The following is a 22349-nucleotide window of genomic DNA, read 5'->3' on the forward strand; positions in this document are numbered from 1 at the left end:
TTTTAATGTTTATTTATTCTTCAGAAAGAGAGAGAGAGAGAGCATGAGCGGGGGAGGGACAGAGACAGAAGGAGACACAGGATCAGAAGCAGGCTCCAGGCTCTGAGCTGTCAGCACAGAGCCCGACACAGGGCTCAAACTCGAGGACCACAGGATCGTGACCTGAGCCGAAGTCGAACGCTCAACTGACTGAGACACCCAGGTGCCCCGGGAAGTTGTAGTTTTATTTCCATCTTCCCACATCACTCGAGTCTGGGTAAAGGATATCAGTAAGAAAAAGAGTTTTAAAAAATAACCCAGTTTTTAATCCCAGTGTTGGCACTTACTAGCACCAAGAATATGGGTGACTTCCCTAATTTTGAAAGACAGAAGTGTGCCTGAAATCAGAGATGCATATGGGCACGGTGAAGACTGCTTAACACAGAACCTGTGGAGCATCTAAGCACAGTGTCTGGAGCACAGAAGGCCACTGCGTCATCTTCCCTGTCCTCTGGTGGGAGCCCCGATGCCCTGGGGACCCCCTCCTCTGTGAGAATATTTGAACAGTGTTCCCCATTTTCTTTTTGAAGCAGACAAGGAGGGATGGGCTGGGGGGTAGGCAGGCCCCTTGATTAGTAGGTTGGCGATTTTCCATCCGTGGCCTGAATGCCATCTCTGCAAAGTCAGCTTTAGCTGTTAGGAAGTCAGGGCTGAGGATTTTGTTCCTCACAGAATAAAGTGCAAATAATGAACTTAATGAATTCAGATTCCTCATAACCCAGAAGTTTCATGTAAGTCTGATAGCCAGGGAATTACAAAAATAGAACCAAATACCACCTATCAAGGAAGTATAAAGTGCCAGGGATGGGGTGCCTGGGTGGCTCAGTTAAGTGTCCGGCTTCAGCTCAGGTCATGACCTTGCAGTCCGTGGGTTTGAGCCCCTGTCGGGCTCTGTGCTGACAGCTCAGAGCCTAGAGCCTGCTTTGGATTCTGTGTCTTCCTCTCGCTCTGCCCCTCCCCTGCTTGCTCTCTGTCTCTGTCTCAAAAATAAATAAAACATTTAAGAAAAAAAAAAAGTGCCAGGGAGCCTTTATAAAACTTCAAGGCTAAGTGGGCCAGGGGGTCCCGGCACCTGAGGCAGATGAGCTCTAACAGACATGCACACGAGGTAACCAGCACAGGGACCAAGGAACAGACGAGGGTAGAGAAGATGGAATGAGGGAGGCACGACCCAATATACAGAAAGCTGGTCCGGGTGTGGATCATCCGTAGCCAAGGAGTAACCGGTGATTAAGGCCCACTGGCCACGTAGCATCACTGACTTTCTAGAAGATTACAGAAAGGATGTAGGGGGAGCTGCATTCTGTTTGGAGGCAGAAAAACAGAAGAGGGCTGTCACTGGTGACAGCCAGGTGCAGTGACTTCAGGAGCAAAGGGACCCCGGCACTGTCTTCTGCAGAGGATACAATTGGGTTATTCCACAAACAGGGTACCCCGCAACCGCCAGCCACGAGCACCATGGGTCTAGTGCCGCCCTCTCTCCTAGTTGGGAACCAGTGGTGCAGCGAGTACAAAACACAGCCTCTCTTCGCAAGGCACTTACGTAACCAACGCCGGAGCCAAGAAAAAACTAAACAACAACACCTTCACGAGACAGCAGGTGAATAATGTTTAACCCTAGGAATTGTGACTGTGGATAGATATCTGATTGTATACCTAGGAGATACCGAAAAGTAAATTATGTCTGTTTCATCAAAGGCGGGCCGGGCAGAGAGGGCAGGGGCCCAGCGGAACATTCAGCCCGAATGCCGCTCGCTTTGCACTGAACGCCTTGCTGGTCTAGAAAAGCCTTGCAACTTCAGCAAGGAGGAAACAGCGTCGCCGGCAAGGCTGAGAATGGCCGCACACTGGGCCCGCGTGGAGCACGGGGCTCCTACACCACCGGAGTGCATCTGTGACATGAACAGAACACCAGACTCCCGTCGCAAAAGCACAGTTGGTGGAGACGGAGATGTTAAGTCAGCAACTGTAGACGGACCGAGAATTCCCTACAGCCACCGGCCCTGCCCAAGGTGCACCTCCTGGTGTCCCCTCCTGCCCTGTGCCCGCGTGCCCGCCTTCCTTCAGAGCCAGCCCCAGGGCCTCACAAGTGCCATTTCTTCCAACAGCATAGGAGGAACCCTATTGTGTCTCAGCTGGTACCGACAGACGTCTCCGGCAAAGCAGACATAAAGACATAAATCTTCCTTCAAAAACACGTCACCTGGGGCAGATCCTGTGTCTTCGCCACAGATGAGGCCACCTGGATTCCTCCTTGGAAAAGCAAGACCTGTGGAAATTCAAACACTCGCGTGTATTCATTTCAAAGAATCAGTCTCAAAACTAGAAGGATAAACGGGGCTCTAAAATATGTATTTGCTGACTTTACTTTCCCGCCATCACAGCTACCATCTGGGCCTAGCCAGCCACAGATTCCAAATGCAGGAAATTAATGGAGGGCATTCCATTGAGCATTACGTAGAGAAGAGTGACCCCCGGCCCAGTGAGTGATACTTACTTCTCATTTATGATAAGGAATGAATCTGCTGGTCTCAAAATCCATCTGGCCCTGCTGCTGCTGAATACCACCCCCCAACCTCCAGGCACCACGAATGATACTTTGTCCTATACAGCAGGACTCTGGGCTGCAGGTCAGGGTCTTTCGTACTCGACTTGCTTGCCTAAGAGTTCCGCAAACTGGGAGAGGGATGGAATCGATCCCAGGTAGGAACAAAGATACCGTCCGAGAGGGTACCCCTTGGCTGTGGGTGAAACTGCTGCAAAACGGAGAAAACCTGAAAATAGCCAGACCGCCCTGAGGAGCGGCTGGAACAGGGGTTATCCCCCCCCAAGTTGGCATCTTGTATCACAAGACCCCTTGACCTTGCATTTCTTTTTTTTTTTTTTAATTTTTTAGCATTTGTTTATTTTTGAGAGAGAGAGAGAGAGAGAGAGAGAGACAGTGTGAGCAGGGGAGGGGCAGAGAGAGAGGGAGACACAGAATCTGAAGCAGGCTCCAGGCTCTGAGCTGTCAGCACAGAGCCCGACGTGGGACTCGAACTCACGAACCGTGAGATCGTGACCTGAGCCGAAGCCAGACGCTTGACCGACTCAGCCACCCAGGCGCCCCTTGACCTTGCATTTCTACCCCTTCCCTGTTTTCCTGTGTGCCAGAGTCCTCCTGCCCCCGGGCTCTCCTGGTCACTGCCTTCAGATCTTGCCCTCATCTTGTCAGGCGCTAAAAGAATTGTGTAAGAAACGGAATCCAGGGCAGCTGGGTGGCTCAGTCGGTTAAATGTCCAACCCTTGATTTCGGCTCAGGAAACGATCCCATGGTTCATGGGCTCGAGCCCCGTGTCGGGCTCTGTGCTGACAGTTTGGAGTTCTCGGTCCTTCCCTCGCTCTCCGTCCCTCCCCCACTGGCATGCACATGCTCTCTCTCGTTCTGTTTCAAAAGTAAATAAATAAATAAACATTAAAAACAAACAGAAGAAACAGAATCCAAACCCCTTGCTCAGGCTCAGCATAACCCAGCCCTGTCTCATTCCCCAGAGCTCCTCAGCAGACAGCAAACTGGCCTCCTCGTGGTCACCGACACCCAGCCTGCCCTTTGCTGGTGCTACCTGCTCTGCCTGAAGCACCTTCCTCACTCTGATTACTTATTCATAGTAGCTCCTAAGCAAACATTCTTTCCAAGTCAATGAATTCAAAACCTACCCATTTGAAATTTTCAAATTTTAAGTTAAACACAAATCCCTTCCTGACCACTACCATCTGAAGGCATCACTCCATCATCCAAATTTCAAGTAGCATTTATATAATCAACAAGTTACATTCAGTTCCTACTATGGGACAGATACCAAGGCCCCAGCCAGGTTAGACACTGTTCTGCCCTCACAGAGCCCACTAGTGAGGCGCAGAAAGTCACAAGCATAATTACCCAACAATGGCATGGGTGCTAGAACATTTAAAAGAAAATGCTTTGCTGCTGTTTTACATATTTATCGAGTTCCTACTAAGCACCAAGCACCAGCCTCGGTACCTGTTATGAGTTTGCATTCAATCCAAATGCTCCATTCCATAAGGGGAAAAAAAAAAAAGATTCTGAAAAGCGACAGAGCCTGGATTCAAAGCCACTTGAGTCAGGGCTCCTTCGGCCATCTCCCCAGCCTCCCCACCATGAGGCCTATGCTGGGTTAGGGGACGCACGCAGTTAGGCTGGACGGAGGAAAGCACCACAGGTGAAGAGCGCGATGTGTTCAGGAACGTGAATGGCTCAGCAAGCCCAGACAACAGGTATATGTTGAAAGGAGGAAGCAGGTCAGGTGAGACTGTGAGGAATCTTAGGCTCCGTCCTGTCAATTACAGAAGAGCGAGCGAGCCCGTCAGTGTTGAGAGCAGTCGAGGCTTAGAGCCTAGGATGCCGGAGGCCATCTCAGACCCACAGCAAACCCTGCGTTGCTGCCTCAAGGCTATCTTTGCTGTTTATCAATACTCCTTGCCACGGCCTGAGCTCCTTCCTCCCCTGGGGTCTTGCCTGTGGCAAAGGTGTCCGAAGATCATCAAAACAGCGGCACTGACAGTGTGCGAGGCCCTGTGTGCCTTCCCCTCTCTGATCCTCCTAACACTAGAATGAGGTACTGTTGTGCCATTTGATGGATGCGGACACAGAGCCTCAGAGGATAAGAATGTGTCTGCTCTGCCACGCAGTTTGCCAATGCCAATGCCCATACCCTTCACAGCCACCGGACAACAAGGCAACGAGATTAAGAAAAGCTGGACGGTCCTTCACGAAATGCCAAGGAGAGGAGTTGCCGAGATCTTGAGGAAACTTGTCCAGTTGAACTTGCTAACCTCCTCAAATTCCTATGCAACAAATATGAAAATCATTTAACCAAGATGCAACCCAGAGATGCCCATGCCCATGTGATCAGACCCAGGACCTCAGATGATCGGACAGTGTCAGAGTTCTTAAGTGTCCTCTCCTTAAGAGAAGTTTATCAAAAACATCCTGATTCTGGGACACCCCGGTGGCTCAGTTGGTTAAGCCCCTGTCATGCCTCCGACTTCAGCTCAGGTCATGATCTTGCAGTTCATGGGTTCAAGCCCCGCATCAGGCTCTGTGCTGACAGCTCAGAGCCTGGAGCCTGCTTCGGATTCTGTGTGTGCCTCTCTCTCTGCCCCTCCCAGCTTGCTCTCTTTCTCTTTCTCAAAAATAAACAACAAAAAACCATCCTGATTCTATTCTTGCAGCTCCTTCCCTGCCACACTAACTTCCATTCAGCCAAATATCTAAGCGTCTACTCTCTGCCAGGAGCCGCCCTAAGAGCTGGGATTACTGCAGGTGACACAAAGGACAAGATCCCTGCTCTCCTGAAGCCTGACATCTGGCACGGGTGACAAGTAGAAGGTAAACGAGAGGATTTCTGGTAACAAAGGCTATGTGTGAGGAGAGTCAGTGGTGGGACAGCGAGGGGGGCGGGGGGGCGGGTAGGCTTAGCACTTCCTGGAAAGGTAACATTTGGATTCAGACCCAGATGATGGGACAGAGCCAGCCTTCCAAGCAGCCGGGAAGCTCCGAATACTTAGAGCCCCACCTTACACTTGGTGAGCTAGTCATTAGCAGCGATCCATTCTCGACTCCTGACTTACAAGTGAGTAAAGAGGCTCTTCACGATGAAACACCAGGACAAGGAGTCCCAATGGACTACGAGCCTGTTTCTTCCCACAGAGCCTTGGGACACACACACTGGAAATGCACACACCTTACCTTTGTGCTTTGAATCTCCTCAAACACATCCTGTTTATAATTTTATGTTCAGTACAGCCCTAGGGAAAAAGGAGAGGCCCTCACTGATAGATGCTGAAATTGAAGCTCCAGTTGGCTGACTCCTCCAACGGTCTGTCACTAACAACCAAATCCCAGGGCAGGCTCTTTGAATTCTAGTCCCAAGTCCTTTTCCCTGGAGGAGAAGGAGCTGCCTAGCCAGCGGTCTAGGAACACAAGACATCATTACCAGCTACTTCATAGTTTATGGTGCAAAGAACATACAAAAGAGTCAAAGATAAGAACCATTTACTTAGTCATAACACACAAACTCAAAGTCCCTGAGTTATTTGCTGCAGGAAAAGAACATGTGACTACAGGTGACTAGACACCCAGCCCCCGTGGCTTCTGGATCCGGGCCTGAGAACACCTCGGTGCAACCCTGCGGGGACAGCTGAGGAGGGAGGAACCAGCCCAGACCCAACCTTGGCCAGTGAGCCCTTAGGTGAAGTCACACTGAAGTCCCTTGACTCTTCCTTCCGCTGAGGAAGCGGCCTGTGGTTCCCAAATGTGGCTACACACCTAAATCATCTGGAAGCGTGTTAAAGAAACAAAGATTTTCAGCCCCACACAAGACCCTAGAATTATAAACTCCAAAGGGTGGAGCCTGGAGAAGTCGATTTAAAACTCAGCCAGCCTAGAAACCCCCTGGTTTTTCCTCATTTCTTCCTGGGAGCTCTGTTGTCACACTCCCTTATGGGTGCACGCCAACACCCCCCCCCCAGGCAACCCTGGGAAAGCTTTTTCTGAGGATCAGTTTGCCAATCCCTTTGTGAAGCAGACCCTGACCTGAGAGGGTCAGGAGTCACAAGCAGAGAGGATCTCAGAGTGTGGGCAATACCCCGCCACCCCACGAAAGGGCCCTAGCTCCTTCCCCATGAGCCTCCCTTGTGCCCTGGCAGCCAGCCAATGCTTGGAAAAGGAGAAAGGAAGAGAAAGAAGGTGGCTCAGGCCCAGGCAGCCGGCGTCCTCAGGCAGGGGGACCCAGTGTCAGCTCTTACCTGGATCTGGGAAGAAGAAAAGCTGGTCCGCTCACCAGGGAATTCTCTCTCTGCTGGCCGGCTCTAGTCTTGGAACTCACTGGACTTTGAACAAAGATTGATTTAAAAGCTGATGTATTTAACAGGGACCTGTGGTCTGAGTTCCAGTGACCTCTGTCCTGCTTCCTGCCAGCTGGTGGGCCCGGAGCTGGTGTTAACGCCAGTCAGCACTGGGTCCGCCTAACCCTGCGGGGATGCGACTGTTTGTCCGCCCCTCCCAGAGAAGAGGAGGGGGAGGAGGGAAAGGGCAGCTGGGGAGGAGGCGCCTCTGCCTTCCTCGGTCCTCTCCGTGCCAGGTGTCATGGTCACCCCAACCAACACCTCCATATGCAGTGTGTTAAGAATGTCCACTGTGCCCCCGCACAGGCTCAGGGCTGAGGGCCACCCCCTGGGCATCCTCATGCTGAGACCTTCCTGGGGAGGGGTAACCCATGTAACCCCCGCTGAGTAGAAGGCCTGCAGGCCAAACCTGCTCCGACTTCCCAGATTCCCTTCCTTTTCTCAGATGCCCTCTCCTCACCCCTTAGTTTTTTCACCTGAGGCTGCTCTGTTTCTATTCTCCAAACTAGGGACAGTTGCCTTCCTCTCGCACCCACTGAGAGTCTCTCAGGCAAGCCCAGCCGGGGAAGGTGGGAGGTGTTACCACAAGTCCTCAGTGTAGCTGTGGCCGCCTGGGCGGTGGGGAGGGGCCCTGCGTCAGCCCCTCGCCCCCCAGCCGCCCTGAGCAGACGATCCCTTAGCAGCAGCACCCACACGGGCAGGCCGCGACGCCGGGCGGCTGACTGACCTGGATCCTTGGCCCACACTAGAAATCGGGGCAAGAAATCGCTCCAGGCAGTAAAGCAAAGCAAACCGCAAGCCCAGGGAGGACCGGGTGGCCTCAACCCTCCTCCACCCAAGCCGCAGGGGCTGCTGATCTCAGCTGGGCCTTGGCTTTCCCCTGCAAAGGCAGGGGCCAAGCCACAGAGTAAATGGTCAAAAACGACAAACATCTGAGCCGCTAACTCAAAACGGGTCATTTTCAGCTGTATTGCCATGTGCCCTGGGCCTCCTGGGTGGATGTCTTCCCAAGAGGCAGGACATAATGGGGAAATCTGAATTTAAGACTGGAACACCTGTGTTCAAATGCTGACTCTGCCATTTCCCAGCTGTTTGATCTAGAGTAATCCACTCCAACTCCGAGACTCACTTTATCATCCATAAATAGTGGTTATTATATTGTTTTCAGAAATCTTCTTTTTTTACTGAATCAAAATGTCTCTCACTTCTGCTCATAAATCCAAATGGTTCCCTCCGGAGCTACCCTAAGTCTACTCCTTGTTCTACATAGCAGCCCTTTGAGTATTAAAAGGCTCCTTACATCCTCCATAGACCTTCTTTTCTCTGGGATTCTGTGAATACCCCTTATTCCTTGGCCATGACTTCATGGCTTCTCACCCTGGACCCCAGCCAATCTGTCAATGTCTCTCTTAAAATCAAGGGCCTAAAAGGGAAGCTTTAAGGTGAGGGAATTGTTCTATAGCTTGAGTGTTCACGTGGCTATGTAATTACCTAAAATTACCAAATTTCAGGGGCACCTGGGTGGCTCAGCCAGCTAAGCAACATACTTCAGCTCATGCCATGATCTTGCGGTTTGTGAGTTCGATCCCCGAGTCAGGCTCTATGCAGACAGCTCAGAGCCTGGAGCCTGCTTTGGATTCTGTTGTCTCCCTCTCGCTCTGCCCCTCCCTCACTTGCACTCTGTCTCTCTCTGTCTCCCAGAAATAAACAAATGTTAAAAAAAAACTTTTTTAGGGGCGCCTGGGTGGCTCAGTTGAGTGGCGTCCGACTCAGCTCAGGTCATGATCTCATGGTTCGTGAGTTCGAGCCCCGCATCAGGATCTGTGCTGACAGCTCAGAGCCTGGAGCCTGCTTCGGATTCTGTGTCTCCTCTCTCTCTGCCCCTCTGCTGCTCATGCTCTGTCTCTCTCTGTCTCAAAAATAAATAAAACATTAAAAAAAATTTTTTTAACTACCAAATTCCATCAACCTATCCACGTAAAATAGGTGAATTACACTGCATGGAAATAATACCTCCACTGCTAAGGAGCCTAAGTCAGTAATGTTTATTCTTGAAACTTCTAAAATAAAAAAAGTTGGACAAAAATAAAATAAAGACAGCCCTCCCAGTGGCGGGTATATTAACCAGGAGACTTCTCAGACTTGCCCTTTACCCCAGCATTATGAAGAAATCGCCACAAGCCTTGAGACTGGAAACAGAAAATGCAGAGAAATGCAGAGAAAGTTTTGGCTCAAAATCAAATAGAAACAAGCAATTATTTTTTTAAGCGACAAAACCCTTTCTCAGTGGAATGTTGGTTGAACGGAATGAGGTTTGCTCTCACTAAAACTTGAATTTTAAAAGCTCTCATGCCTGTAAATGGATATGATGTGATTAACGCAAAGCAGTCTTTTTACTGATTACTTAGATCTAGACGTTAATGAGAAGAGAAAATAACATCTATTATGTGACTGTTAAGCCTTTATATCTATGATTCTGTTTAACCCTCAGCCCAACCCTTTGAGACACTGTCTCCATTTAACAGATAAGAAAAGCCTAGACTCACCTGGTCAATTATCCTGCCCAAGATGACGCGGTTCAGAAGGACTAAGGAGCCTGTCTGTGAGTGTCACTGCGCCTGTTGGATAAGGGACAGTCCGGGGAGGGACTGAGCTTTCCTTGTTTAGAGGTATGGTATGCCAATGGAGGCTGATGGTTCTGTATCTTGTTACAGAGAGATATCCCGCACCGCTGGGGAGCTCAGAGTAGGTGTAGGGGGAAGGAATAGACCACTAGTAGACGTGGGTCTTCCAGCTTGGGTCTCTTCCAGCTCGGAGTTTCTGTGACCCTAAACACCATGGATCGAAGACAACAGTGTCATGAGGGTGTGCAGGATAAGCCTGGTGTGTGGGTAGAAGGGCATGAAGGTAAGAGGTGTGAGTGTGGGCTTTGGAATATGGAGCATGGAACCCATGAATAGTTCTGTATTTTTTTTTTCTTGCGAGCTCAAGTTTGGCCTTTATCTATCGGATAGATAGATAGCAGCCCGGGTGGAGGGTCTGCTTTTGTTTTTGTGAGGCAGCACCCCTCCATACTGCTAGGATGAGGAAGAAAGCCGCTAACAACCTGGGGCCAATGTTGGTGTTTCTAGACCATGCAAAGCATTCACCCCAGCTACAACCCCAGCCCCTTCTGAAGGCAAATCTATGATTGGGAATTCACAGGAGGAAATTCTTTCTTCTTCCCAGAGTGCAGGCCAAGATACATGGTTTCCTTGCTCTCCCTGATCGGGTTTTCCCTTTTCTGTTTTTACTCTAAATAGGTTCCTCTTCATCATACTTATATCTTATGTTTTTAAATTATTTTCTGTCTCTCATCCACCACAATATAAATTCCCAGGGTCAGGGATCTGTATTTGTCACAGCATCCCAAGTACCTGGGATAGAAGTCTAAATTACAGCAAGCTTTCAAAAAATGGAATCTCATTCTGCCAGCATGACTGGCTTGTTTCCCACCCTTTCGTTGAGAATGTAACCTTTTGAGGGTCTCAGTCCCTAGGTCCTCTCTCCTATCCCAAAGTGACTCTGTGAGGACAAACCGCTTACTTACTGCTGTTTCAGCTTCCTCTTCACTTCTGGACCTTAGAGACCTCCTTCCTTCCTTCCCTCCAAGTTTAGCTATCTATTGAAAAAGAATTTGATACATGTATTTTTTAATGTTTATTTATTTTTGAGGGAGAGAGAAAGAGCACGAGATATTAACAACCTCATAAGATATTTTGGAGACTTAAGTAAGAAGACATTTGTAGATCACCCAGAACCTGGTAAATACTCAGTGTATACTAACATTATTACTATTGTTTTTGTAAGTTATGCCCTCTTGATTTATGGGCACACATTGTACAAACAAGCTTATGCAAATAAACAGGCTGGGAGTACACCATGGGCAACTCAGGAGTTCATGATGTTTGGGGGCATTATGGATAGCATTCTTGCCCACCCACAACACAGCATTCTGTGCAACCGGTCAGAAACAGAAAAGTACAAAGACCTCCAGGGCTTCCCAATACTTTTTCCCATCGTATCACACAGAGAAATTGATAATAGTTGTCTAGTTAACTAGGGGATGAAGCCCTTCAAAGCTGGAGTGACTCACAATGGGCCAGCTGCCCCAAGCCTTCCCAGACTCCTCAACGTTTAAAGGGATTGATACTTTGCCACACCATGAGGAAACTATAAAACATTATTGGGAGCAACTAAAGAAAACTGAAGTGAATGAAGATCATACCATACTCATGGATTGAAACTTCAGCTCTGTAAAGATGTTCATTCCCCCCAAACTGATCTACAGATTTTTTTTTTTTTTTAGTTTATTTATTTTGAGAGAGAGAGACAGAGAAAGAGAGAGAGTGCATGCACACATGGGCACACACACAAGCAGGGGAGGAGCAGAGAGGGAAGGGGAGAGAAAGAATCTCAAGTAGGTCCACACTGTCAGTACAGAGCCCGGACATGGGGCTCGATCCTACAAACCATGAGATCATGACCTGAGCTGAAACCAAGAGTCAGACGCTTAACCGACTGAGCCACCCAGGCGCCCCGATCTACACATGAATGTATTTCCCATCAAACTTCCCACAGGGCATGTTTGTTTATTTGTTTGGTTGGGTTTTTTGGTGGAAGTTGACAAGCTAGTTCCAAAAAATAAAAATAAGGAAGGGTAACAAGACAGGAGAGTGACAGTAATTACTACAATCTGGCATGGGCACAAGATAGACAAATGGGCCAAATTGATTAGAAACCCTCCACACAGACCAATACAAATAAAAACAGTTGATTTATGACAAAGAACAGAGGGAAAGGTTGGTCTTCCATAAATTGTTCTGGTGTATTCTTCTTGGTTCTGATTTATTGCTTTCGCTATATTTGTGAGATCTATCCATGGTGCTCAGTGTAGCTATAGTCCATTTGTTTTCATCCTGGGGTTCCACTTATGTACGTAAGGCCCAAATATCAGGCAGGACTTAGGGTGATGCCTCTTAGGTGGTAACACAATCTCCTGACTTCCGGGATGCTGACAAGATTCCAGCTCTTGAACTGAGTGGTGGTTACACAGGTGTGTATGATTAAAGATTGAGCTCTGCATTTTGCTTTTATGCATTTTTCCTATACATATGTTTCATGATCACTAAGGTTAAGAAATAAGAAATTTTAAAAGTTATGTGTAAGGCACACTGGGGTAAACAGAGAAAGCTCTTCAAGGCTGCAAGTGACCTACCCTGAGGGTGTCAGCTGCCCTTGGTCCTGCCTGCTCTGTAAAAAATTGGAAGGGATCCGAGCGCCTGGGTGGCTCAGTCAGTTGAGCGTCCGACTTCAGCTCAGGTCACGATCTCACGGTTCGTGAGTTCGAGCCCCGCGTCAGGCTCTGGGCTGATGGCTCAGAGCCTGGAGCCTGCTTCCGATTCTGTGTCTCCCTCTCTCTCTGCCCCTCCCCCATTCATGCTCTGTCTCTCTCTGTCTCAAAAATAAATAAACATTAAAAAAAATTTTTTTTTAAAAATTGGAAGGGATCAATACCTTGGCATCACCTCTACATCCTGGTCAGAATCTTTTTTTTTTTTTTTAATGTATTTATTTTTGAGAGACCGAGTGAGTGCGTGAGTGAGGGAGGGACAGGGAGAGAGGGAGACACAGAATCCAAAGCAGGCTCCAGGCTCTGACCTGTCAGCACGGAGCCCGACATGGGGAAACTCCACACCCGTTAAACCACAACTGCCCCCCGCCCATGACAACCACCATTATTCTCTGTCTTTATGAATGTGATTACTCTAGGTACCTCAGATAAGTGAAACCATACGGTATGTTTTATTGTGACTGGCTTATTTCACTCAGCAAATGTCCTCAAGTTCATCCACATCATACAGCACGTGTTGGAATCCCCTTCCTTTTTAAGGCTGAGTGACACTGCACTGCGTGCACACACATTTTATTTATCCACATTTTATTTATCCCCTCATCTGGTGATGAATTTGTTACTCCCACCTTTTGACTCTTGTGAGTAATGCTGTTATGAGCATGGGTGTCCGAGTATCCGTTCGAATCCCCACTTTCAATTCTTTGGGATGCATGTACCCAGAAGTGGTATTGCTGGATCATATGGTGGTTTTATGTTTAATTTTCTTCAGGAACCGCCATACCGTTTTCGGCCGCAGCTGTGCCATTTTACATTCCCACCAACAGCATGCAGGCTTCCGATTTCCCCACATCCTCACCGTCACTTGCTCCTTCTCGGGGTTTTTTGATAGTGGTCATCCCAATGGGCACAAGGGGACGTCTCATTTGATTTGCTTTTCTCTAAAGATGAACGCTGTTGAGCATCTTTTCACGTGTTTATTGATCTCTTGCGTATCTCCTTTGGAGAAACATCTGTTCAAGTCTTTTACCCATTTTTTAATCCGCTCATTTGCTTCTGTGTTGTTGAGTTGTACGGCCTCAATTTTTTGACTAGGAAACAAAGACCCAGAGAAGGGAAGTGACCCAGCCAAGGCCACCCCAGGTTCATAGCAGAGCCATGGCTACAACCCAACGCTTTTGTCTCCAAGGCCTAGGCCCTTTTCTACTACACCCATCTGCCTGGCTCAGTGCAAGTTTCCAGCCTCCCTCCCTCACACTTGAGGTCCATCCCCGACAGCCCCAATTTTCACTCCAACTTCAGATCTGCCTACCCCTGTCTTACCTTGTCTTTTTAGTAGCTCATTAACTTGGAGCCTGGAATTTTAAGCTCCAGTGGGTTTCTGTCCCTGTCCTGAGTCCATGTTTATGACAGTCCCCTCCTTTGACTACCCAGGTGACCCTGGCCTCATCCTGCACCCGAAGAGGCAGTCCGCATACCTTTGGAGGAATTTATTAGGCCAGGGTCCAGATGCAGAACTGAGATAAATGTTTTACAGCAGCGCAAGGCCACTCGGCTCTGCCATGTCTCACACATTGGGCCCCACGTGATTGCTGATCTGAACTTTTGTGTTTTTTCTCAGCAACCGGGGGGCAGGTCAGGGGAGGCCCGAGTACCCCTGGAGAGCTGCGAATTATTAACCTTTGCAAATGATACTTTAGCAGTCATGTTCTCCCTCTTCCCTTTCCCAGCTGAGGGGGCAGAATACACAATACATTTCCCCTAAAAGGAAAATGGACATGCAGAGCAAGAACAGGGCCATGCCCTGGGTTCCTGCCTGAACAGAAGTCCCGGCACTCTCAGAGTATGGATTGGGGTCTTCACTTGCCTCTTTCTGAGAAACACAGAAACAGAAGATCAGTGGTCCTTGCGAAGGCTGGACCCCATCTTCGATCTACCTACCCGTCTTACCTTGTCTTTTTAGTAGCTTCTCAGGGCCCCGAGGGACACGCTTTGGAGCAGGAGAACAGCAAGGAAAGTGCCGGGCTTGTCAAGGCCACAGCCTCGGCCTGACCGTACCCCTCACAGAGACACTGGGGACCAGCCTATGCGGGGGGGAAGGGCAGTGAGAGAGAATCAGGACCAGTAACAGCCTTGTGGGCTCAAGTCTGTGGCACGACTTCAAAGACACCCCTGCCTCAAAGTATGGCCTCCTCTGGGACGGTTCTAGTGTCTCCTGACATCCCAGCTTGGAGGGCAAACTCATCTGTGTGCCTCCTCCTGTTTCCCATTGTTTGGAATTCTAACGTGCCAGGAAAAAAAGATAAAAGCAATGCTTGCTTTCATTATCCACTGAAGAATGTACGCTTTCTTCTCAGAAGCCCAAGTCAGGACAAGGACAAAGACAAGAATCTGCCTGAAGGTGAAGAGCAGCCTCTGTGCCCAGCCAGCCAGACGAGTGCCTGCGAAGAATCCTCTGCTAAACACTATCTTTTCCTTTCCCCTAGATCAGACTGGAAATACCCTGGAGGACAAAATGGTAGTCCCTGATTCAAAGCACTAGGCATCAGGAAGGCCTGGGGTCCCTGGTGGCTGTGGGGAGGCCGAGAAAGCACAGATGTCACACAGTATCTGAGATCCATCCCTGAGAGCCCCAAATTTTTACCCCAACTTCAGATCTGCCTTCAGAGGCTGGTTTCCTCAACTCCTCTGGTGGAAGAAAGAGCTTGGCAGGACCCTCAGGGAGGTTGGATTCACTGGATTCACACGGCCTTTACTGGATTCACACAGGTGCTCCCAGGAGGCGAGACACCGAGGACGATGGGGGATCTGCAGCTACAGGCCCACGTGCTACATGACTTTGGGGTCCAGGGGGCAGTGTGGCCCTGAGCTGCCAGGAGGAGCCTTTTTCCTATTTGTTCACACGGCACGGTGTGGCTCCACAGTGGCAGTGAGAGAGGGCACACCAGCCCAGAGAACAGACAAACCTGTGACTGTAGCCATTTCCAGCATGAGGCCAGTAATGTCCTGGAGAAGGTCAGGACCCCCCACCCCCACCCCCCACACCGTGCAGATCTGTGGTGGGGCAGGTGAGCCAGCAGTCCTGCAGGCCCGGGGCCCCTGTCAGCACAAGGCCTGGCTGCAAAGGCCCCTGGTGTCCCTGTGACCAGGGAGAGACAAGACAGACTGGCCAGCACGCCACAGTGACCGGAGTGGATTTTCTCTGCCTTCTCTTTAAAAAGACAGAACCTGAGGTCGATATTGCTGGAGAAGCACTCACTACAGACTGGAAATTAAAACTGCAACCGAGAGACGCATTCTTCCCAAGGCTTGTTCTGTCGCCTTGATACCAAACCCCCGAGGCTGCCACCTCGTCTCCATATGAAACGATCCTGACGTTCTGCTCATAGATCGTCAGGAACTCTGGGCAACAGGCCGGTGGGGACAGCGGCTGGAGGTGGGGGCCAAAATGCCTACACAGCTTTGCTTTTGGTGCCCTCCTGCTCTGAGGTTTGGTTTCCTTCCAGACAACTGTTGGCTGTACCTGAGGGGTCAATTCACCCTTCCCCAGGGGAGACACTGGGTCGCCCACCAAGCCCCTGGAGCCAAGAGGGGCCGAGGCCCAGACACAGAAGGGCAGCAGATCTGCAGCTTCTGACGTACTTCCTCACGGTCGCCTGGGATGCTGGCGGTCCCAGCAGTCACAAAACAGGCGTGCCGAGTACCACGCTATTTGACGTGCATTTTCTCATTGAAACTGCACATCAATCCTATGACAAAAGTGCCATTATCAGGCCCATTCTGTGGAGGAGGAAATTAAGAAAAGTTGAGTGGGGTGCCTGGGTGGCTCAGTCGGTTAAGCATCTGACTCTTGATTTTGGCTCAGGTGGTGATCTCATGGGTTGTGAGTTGGAGCCCCGCCTCAGGCTCTGCCCTGACAGCATGGAGTCTGCTTGGATTCTCTCTCCCTTTCTCTCTGTGCCCTCCTTGCCTCTCTCTGTCTCTCTCTTTCTCTAACCAAATAAATAAACATTTGAAAAAAAGAAAGAAAAGTTGAGTGACTTTCCCAAGGTCACATAATAAACAGTGGAGTCAGGAGATGGACCTCGAAGTGTGACTCTTGTGCCTGTGACTTAACCACCATCCAGACACATGTTCCATGAGGAGGCCTCCCCGCAGAATTGGGAGCGATGGTCGAAAGTTAAGGGGAGCCAGATCTGAAGGCACGATGAGTGCGAATTTTTATTTTTATTTTTTATTTTATTTTTGACAGAGAGAGAGAGAGAGAGAGAGTGGGGGAGGGGCAGACAGAGAGGGAGACACAGAATCCAAAGCAGGCTCCAGGCTCTGAGCTGTCAGCACAGAGCCCGACGCGGGGCTCGAACTCATGAATCGCGAGATCATGACCTGAGCCAAATCGGACGCTCAACCGACTGAGCCACCCAGGCGCCCCGAGAATGAATTTTTATACTGGACGTGTGCAACAGAGAGTACCGAGTGGGTGCTCTGGGTGGCAGTGAGCTACACAGCACGAGGGAGACGAAAGCAGACGATGCAAGAGGTATTGCACAGAAGAGTCTGCAAGGAGCGATTCAGCAGCAGCAGGGACTTGTTAGGGGCACATACTCTTGAAGCCCACTGCAAACCCACTGAATCAGAAACTCCGTGGCAGGGCCCGGCCATCTGTATTTTAACTATCACCCGGTGACTTGAATACACACTCAAGTTTGAGAACCCCTGGCATCGAAGTTTCTGCACCCTGCCAGGGACCAGGCCAGGCCTCACAATGCTGCAGAAGTGGGATATGATTTAACACCCAACCGGATCTTCTTTTCATGTTGAGCACTTAACTAGTAATACCTGGAAAACATTGTATCAGTTGCTACATTGTGTAATTGGCCTCAGGAACCTTAGATATCCAAAGGCTGACAGGATAAATACTTGGGAGGCTGTGGGCCAGGGGCTGTCCCTGAAGCCACCGGCAGCAGGCAGCCTACACTCCAGCCATTTCTGTCGCCTCCTTGGTTTCCCAACAAGCCCGCTGTGCCCCCTACACCTTGTATGTTCCTATCATTCTCACATCTGAAAAATGCTTCCCCTGCCTTTTGAAATCCTACCTTCTTTAAAAGTTCAATTCAAATGTCACTTTGTCCACTAAAGCGCCTGTCTGGCATGGGGGCCGTTTCCATTTCTTCTTCCCTTCTGTCTCTCCTTCCTGGGTTTTCTCCCACTTCTGGGGCGCTTACAGCACCGGGCACATTCTGCCTCGTCCCACACCACGTAGACCCAACAAAGCACGCTCTGCTGAAGAATGGGCCAGCCGGGGCTCGGTCATGCCAACCCCACGGTGCCCAGGACACAATAGCTTCAGTGAGGAGGGAACAGAAGCAGCCCTTGAAGGAAATCACGTACGCAAGTGTCTGCACGATGGACAGACGCTCCCCGACTGGTGCGAGAGCAGTCCTCTGCCGTTCAGTTTCACGCCTGAGCTCTTTGCAGAACGTGGAGGGGTTTGCAACTAAGTGCAACTTAGTGGCGGGGTTTGCAACTAAGTGCGAACACACGAGTGTCCGCCGGTGCTCCGTCGGGCCCCAAGCTCGCATATCCACGGCTTTCTCACCTTCAGCTCCTCTTACCCTCAACATCCTCCTCACTGTTGCACAGCCTCCCGGCCGATGAGACAGGCTGAAGGCTGTCATGGCCAGCCTTCTGAGTATCCACAGAGACAAGCATGGACAAATCTCCATTTGAAGGAACAGAGAAGTCACGAATGCGACCACTGCTGTGGGGACTGGGTTAGCAAACCCCCGGCCCCATTCAGCAGTTCACGTCCGTGGAGCCAGGCATCCTCTGGGCTGCGGTGGACCACCCTGTGCCCCGGGTGGCGGTGAGAGACCGTAGATGGGAGCAAAGGCCTCCCCCCCCACCCCAACGCCCGATGCTGGTTTCCATCCCCCAGGAACCAGCACATTGTGTTGTGAAAGCTGAGCAGTGTAGCAGAATCAGGAGACAGAACTGATGGCTGTCCACCTGACAACACGATGACTTTGGTGGGGCCTCCTCAAAGGACCTCAGACCCTAGAGCACTCTACTGGGGACCACAGAGGGCCCCAGAACAGGAACTCCCTGGCCGCACACGGGTGAGAGTGACTCTAGATCAGTCATGAAAAATTTCCCCAACCCCACTTCTGATGACACCTCTTGGGCTCCTGGGGAGCCTGCCATTGGTTAGCAATCATGCTGGGTGTTTGTTGCAGAACCACGGGGCTTCCTGCTGCTCTGGGTGCCCCCTGGCACAGAGCCTGGCCCAGTCTTGCAGAAGTTAGGACCTTGCAGAAGTTAGCTTCTCACTCTCACTCAGATCGGTGCTCTTCCCACCAAAGTGCACAACACTAGAGTTTAGGAGTAATCCCAGCAATCCCCCCAGCCACCAGTGACCAAGAAGGAACAGAACAGAGCAGAATGGAAATGGCTCAAGGCGTCACAGGTCAGCCACCTACCTGCTCACCTGTACAGGACTGTTTGGGCTGCCTCGCTCCCTGTCTCAGGTGCCCGCCCCAGCCTCCCTCATAGCCCCACCCTCCTTCTCTCCCTTCAACCTGGAGCTGCTCTCTACTCTGCCCAGTTCTTTTTTTTTTTTTTTTTTTTTAGAGAGAGAGAGATTGAGAGAGTGTGTGAGAGGGGAAGGGGGCAGAGGCAAAGGGGAGAGACAGAGTCCCAAGCAGGCTCCATGCTCAGTGCGGAGCCCGACGCAGGGTCCGACCCCACAACCCTGGGGCCATGACCTGAACCAAAATCGAGAGTCAGACGCTCAACCGACTGAGCCATCCAGGTGCCCCTACTCTGTTCTGTCTTTAAGTCTCTCAGGAAGACTTGCTATTCTTCTTTATACGTGACAGCACGTGGCTGTCCTTACATCTCCTAGTCATTCTATTACCCGTCTTGTCTTTATTCTGAATCACCGAGTGAAAAGCCTTTGTCCCCGAATGTGAAGAAAGCAATTTCCAAGAGCACTTTTTCTCAGCCCTCTCAGCAGACAGAGTCTGTCCCTAACACACAAAGAAAGGAAGAGGAAAAGGAGAAAGGAGCAGAGGATGGGGTGGTAGAGAAAAAAAAGGCACAGTGGGGGTGGAGGAGAGAGAAGTAGGCCGACCCCTGCCTGCTACAAAAACCCATGCTGTGGTTTTCAAAGACTACATATATACCAGCCGTGAAGGTGTGAGCAGTGACGGAAGTGGGAGACGCCCGAGGAGCAAGTCAGGGGCTGAGGCTCCATCAAAGTGCCTTCACCAGAGCCCCCGGCCTACGAGCAAGAAAGAAGGACGTCAGTCCGGAGGTAATAAGGCCCGCTGGGGACCCGGGGTCCAGGAGCAGGGATGCGACAGTTGACAGAACTGCTCACGTAAGGACAGGCTCCCGGTGGGGTCCCTGAGAAACCCTGATTTTTGAAATGTCCTTTACCCTCGGGAGCCTGGGAAACAGAAGTGTTACTCGGTGCCAGCTGGGCCACCATGCTCGCCCTTCCCCTGCAGGCTTTCAGGGGTACGGGCCCCATTCTGGCACCTCAAGTGAGAAAGAACCGTACTGTGTGTTCATGGCAGGGAAATCTGGGGAAGCTCCTTGAAGCAACTGTACGCGAGGGAGCCTCTCCTGTGGTCCTGGAGCCTCTAGGCCACGGTCTTTTGTTCAGTGCTCACAGGTGATGAGTGACAAAGGGTCGTTCTCACCAAGAAAAAGGAGGTGGTTACTAGAGGAGGTTACCAAGTTTTGGATCAACTCTCCTCCGAATCCCTCAAAGCCTGGCCTAGGACAAGCCTCTGGGCTCCTTGGTCCTGTAAGGCACCCCGGAGGAGGGAACTTCACACTGCAGATGTTTGCTCTGGGAGTAACACCAACAGGAGGGGGCTTCAGGCCAACTGGCATGTTTTGGAGAGTCAACTTGGGAATTTCAGGGTGAAAATAATGGTTTAGAAACAGTTTCCCTTCGGGCTCCTGGGTGGCTCAGTCGGTGAGCATCAAACTCTTGATTTCTGCTCAGGTCATGATCCCAGGGCCGTGGGCTCAAGTTGAGTCTGGGTCCATGCTGAGTATGGAGCCTGCTGAAGATTCTCTTTCTCTCTCTCTCTCTCCCTCTCTCTCTCTCTCTCTCTCCTTCTGACCCTCTCCCCTGCTTGAGCTCTCTCTCTCAAATTAAATAAATAAATATTTTTCCTCCAAGTTCCAGAGTTATGCACTTTAGTGGAAGACATTTCACTTCGAAATCAGGAGAGCTGGTTGCCTCAGTTTCCCTAATGGCAAAATGAGGAGCCTGTTCTACAGGAATTCTTAACTGGGGGGGTCCATTCATGGGATTCCTGAATCTGGGAGAAACATTATTTATTTCCACCAGTCTCTAGCTGAAAGTTAGCCTTTGCTTCGATTATGAACGAAGCCTCGACAGAATTTGCCATCAACAGAAATCAGAAATATTTTCACATCTCATTACAATTGTCATGGATTTCTCAAAATGTTGCCTACGCTCATCACTACTATGAAGTTATGATGGTTACTGATGGTTACTGGCTGGGTGTGCCCAGGAGGTTAAGAGCCACAAGCCTGAGAAAGCAGGCAACTGCTCCAGGGCCTCCTAATATGCTAACCTCAGTGTATTTACTAATCTGTTTCTAGTTTAAGGAAGTCGGGGTTGAGGCGGATGCAATCCCATCTCTGGGTCTGGGGGCATCATTCTCAGCTTCGCGGGAGAGTTGCAAACAAGTATTTGTGAGGCTGATTGCTAACCTTCCAGCCCCCCTGAGAGGTCAGATCTGGGCTTTAGCAGCAAAGAGAAGAGCCTCTTCCTTACCGTCGTGTCCCCACCAGCGACAGTCCCCACGCCCCAGAAAACCTCGGGCACAGATTCATGTATCAATTATCGCAACATTTCGCAGAAAGGAGTTTTAAACACAAGAGGAATGAGCGGCTGGGCAAGGTTAGTAACGCGCCGGAGGCCACAGGAAGCTTGGATTGGAATCTGGGACTTCACGTGCCCCCACCTTTACAAGGTCAGGGGCCAGGAGGGTGCTTACCTCCGGAGGCGCATCCTCCGCATCCACAGGCCCTGGGCAGCCAGCATAGTTCAGGGGGCCCAGGGAAGGCTGAAAGTTGAGGATGCCATCCTCACCTGTCACCCTTGCCGATTCCGGGGCTTGCCCAGAGAGTCCCATTTCCCTGTCCACCATCTCTTCCCGCTGTGGAGGGCCAGTTGCTGTTCTAGCACAGGCTGCGCCCCCAGGACCCACCGGACGCGACCTTGCACCCCCTACACCTCTCCCAGTAGTTCAGGGTTTCCGCGGGTGGCAGTACGCCCTGCCTCGCGCCCCGGCGGCTCACGGGCCTTCCCTGTTCCATCTGGAAAGCAGCGCCCTCTGGCGGTCAGAGTGCAGAAGCGGCTGTGCCTACCACGCCGGGCCTTGCCCGCGTCACGCCGGGGTGCCCCCCCTCCGGGCACCAAGGTCACCTACACCAAGAGCATCCTTTCCCCCATGGCCCCCACCCGTCCCGGCCCTCTTGAACCGCCCACGATAGACTTACACTCTCTGCTCCAGCTCGGCCCTAGGCACCGCGAGGCCCAGCCACAGGGAAAAGCCTGGCGCCTGCCAGCCGGCCCGCCAGTCTGCAGCTCTCTTCTTGGAAGCAGTCCCTACCCTGCCCCCTCCCATCCCACTGCACCAGTCCCTCAGGAAACACGCCTAGAGAAGGAACATGACCTTCTCAACATCTCACAGCTAATGCAGAGCCCGGATTGGAGGCCAAATCTCCCCAGCCCTCACCACCGGCTCCCCAAAGTCAGCAACCATCTGTCAAGGCCTAACTGCACTCCCTTCTTGCAGCCTTTCCAGACCCCTCGTTCAGAATTTCTCTTTTCCTATTCCTTGATATACTTTATGACCTTATTATTGTCATCAAAGCCCTCCTTGGATTGCAGCTGTTCCTGAATGGCTAGATAGCTGTGAGAAGAGGGACAAAGGACATGAGAAAGACTCACATACCTTGG

General features: G+C 50.8%; 1 protein-coding gene across 5 annotated transcripts in view; it reads right to left on the reverse strand.

Annotated features, from left to right (window-relative positions):
• The window catches only part of PDZK1 (PDZ domain containing 1), a 59113-nt gene extending 37206 nt beyond the window's left edge, over window positions 1-21907 (reverse strand). Inside the window, exons 1-2 of one of the 5 annotated variants that reach the window (XM_043576034.1) lie at window positions 6847-7027; window positions 2243-2308 (exon numbers count right to left, since the gene is read on the reverse strand). The gene's annotated coding sequence lies outside the window, so the exon portion shown is untranslated. Of the gene's footprint in view, window positions 1-2242; window positions 2309-6846; window positions 7028-21886 lie in introns of those variants that run through there. The other 4 variants (XM_043576032.1, XM_043576036.1, XM_043576035.1 and 1 more) reach the window with 4 other exon arrangements.
• Window positions 21908-22349: the final 442 nt, after the last annotated feature.

Source organism: Prionailurus bengalensis, chromosome C1 (genome assembly GCF_016509475.1).
Source record: "Prionailurus bengalensis isolate Pbe53 chromosome C1, Fcat_Pben_1.1_paternal_pri, whole genome shotgun sequence".
NCBI lineage: Eukaryota > Metazoa > Chordata > Mammalia > Carnivora > Felidae > Prionailurus > Prionailurus bengalensis.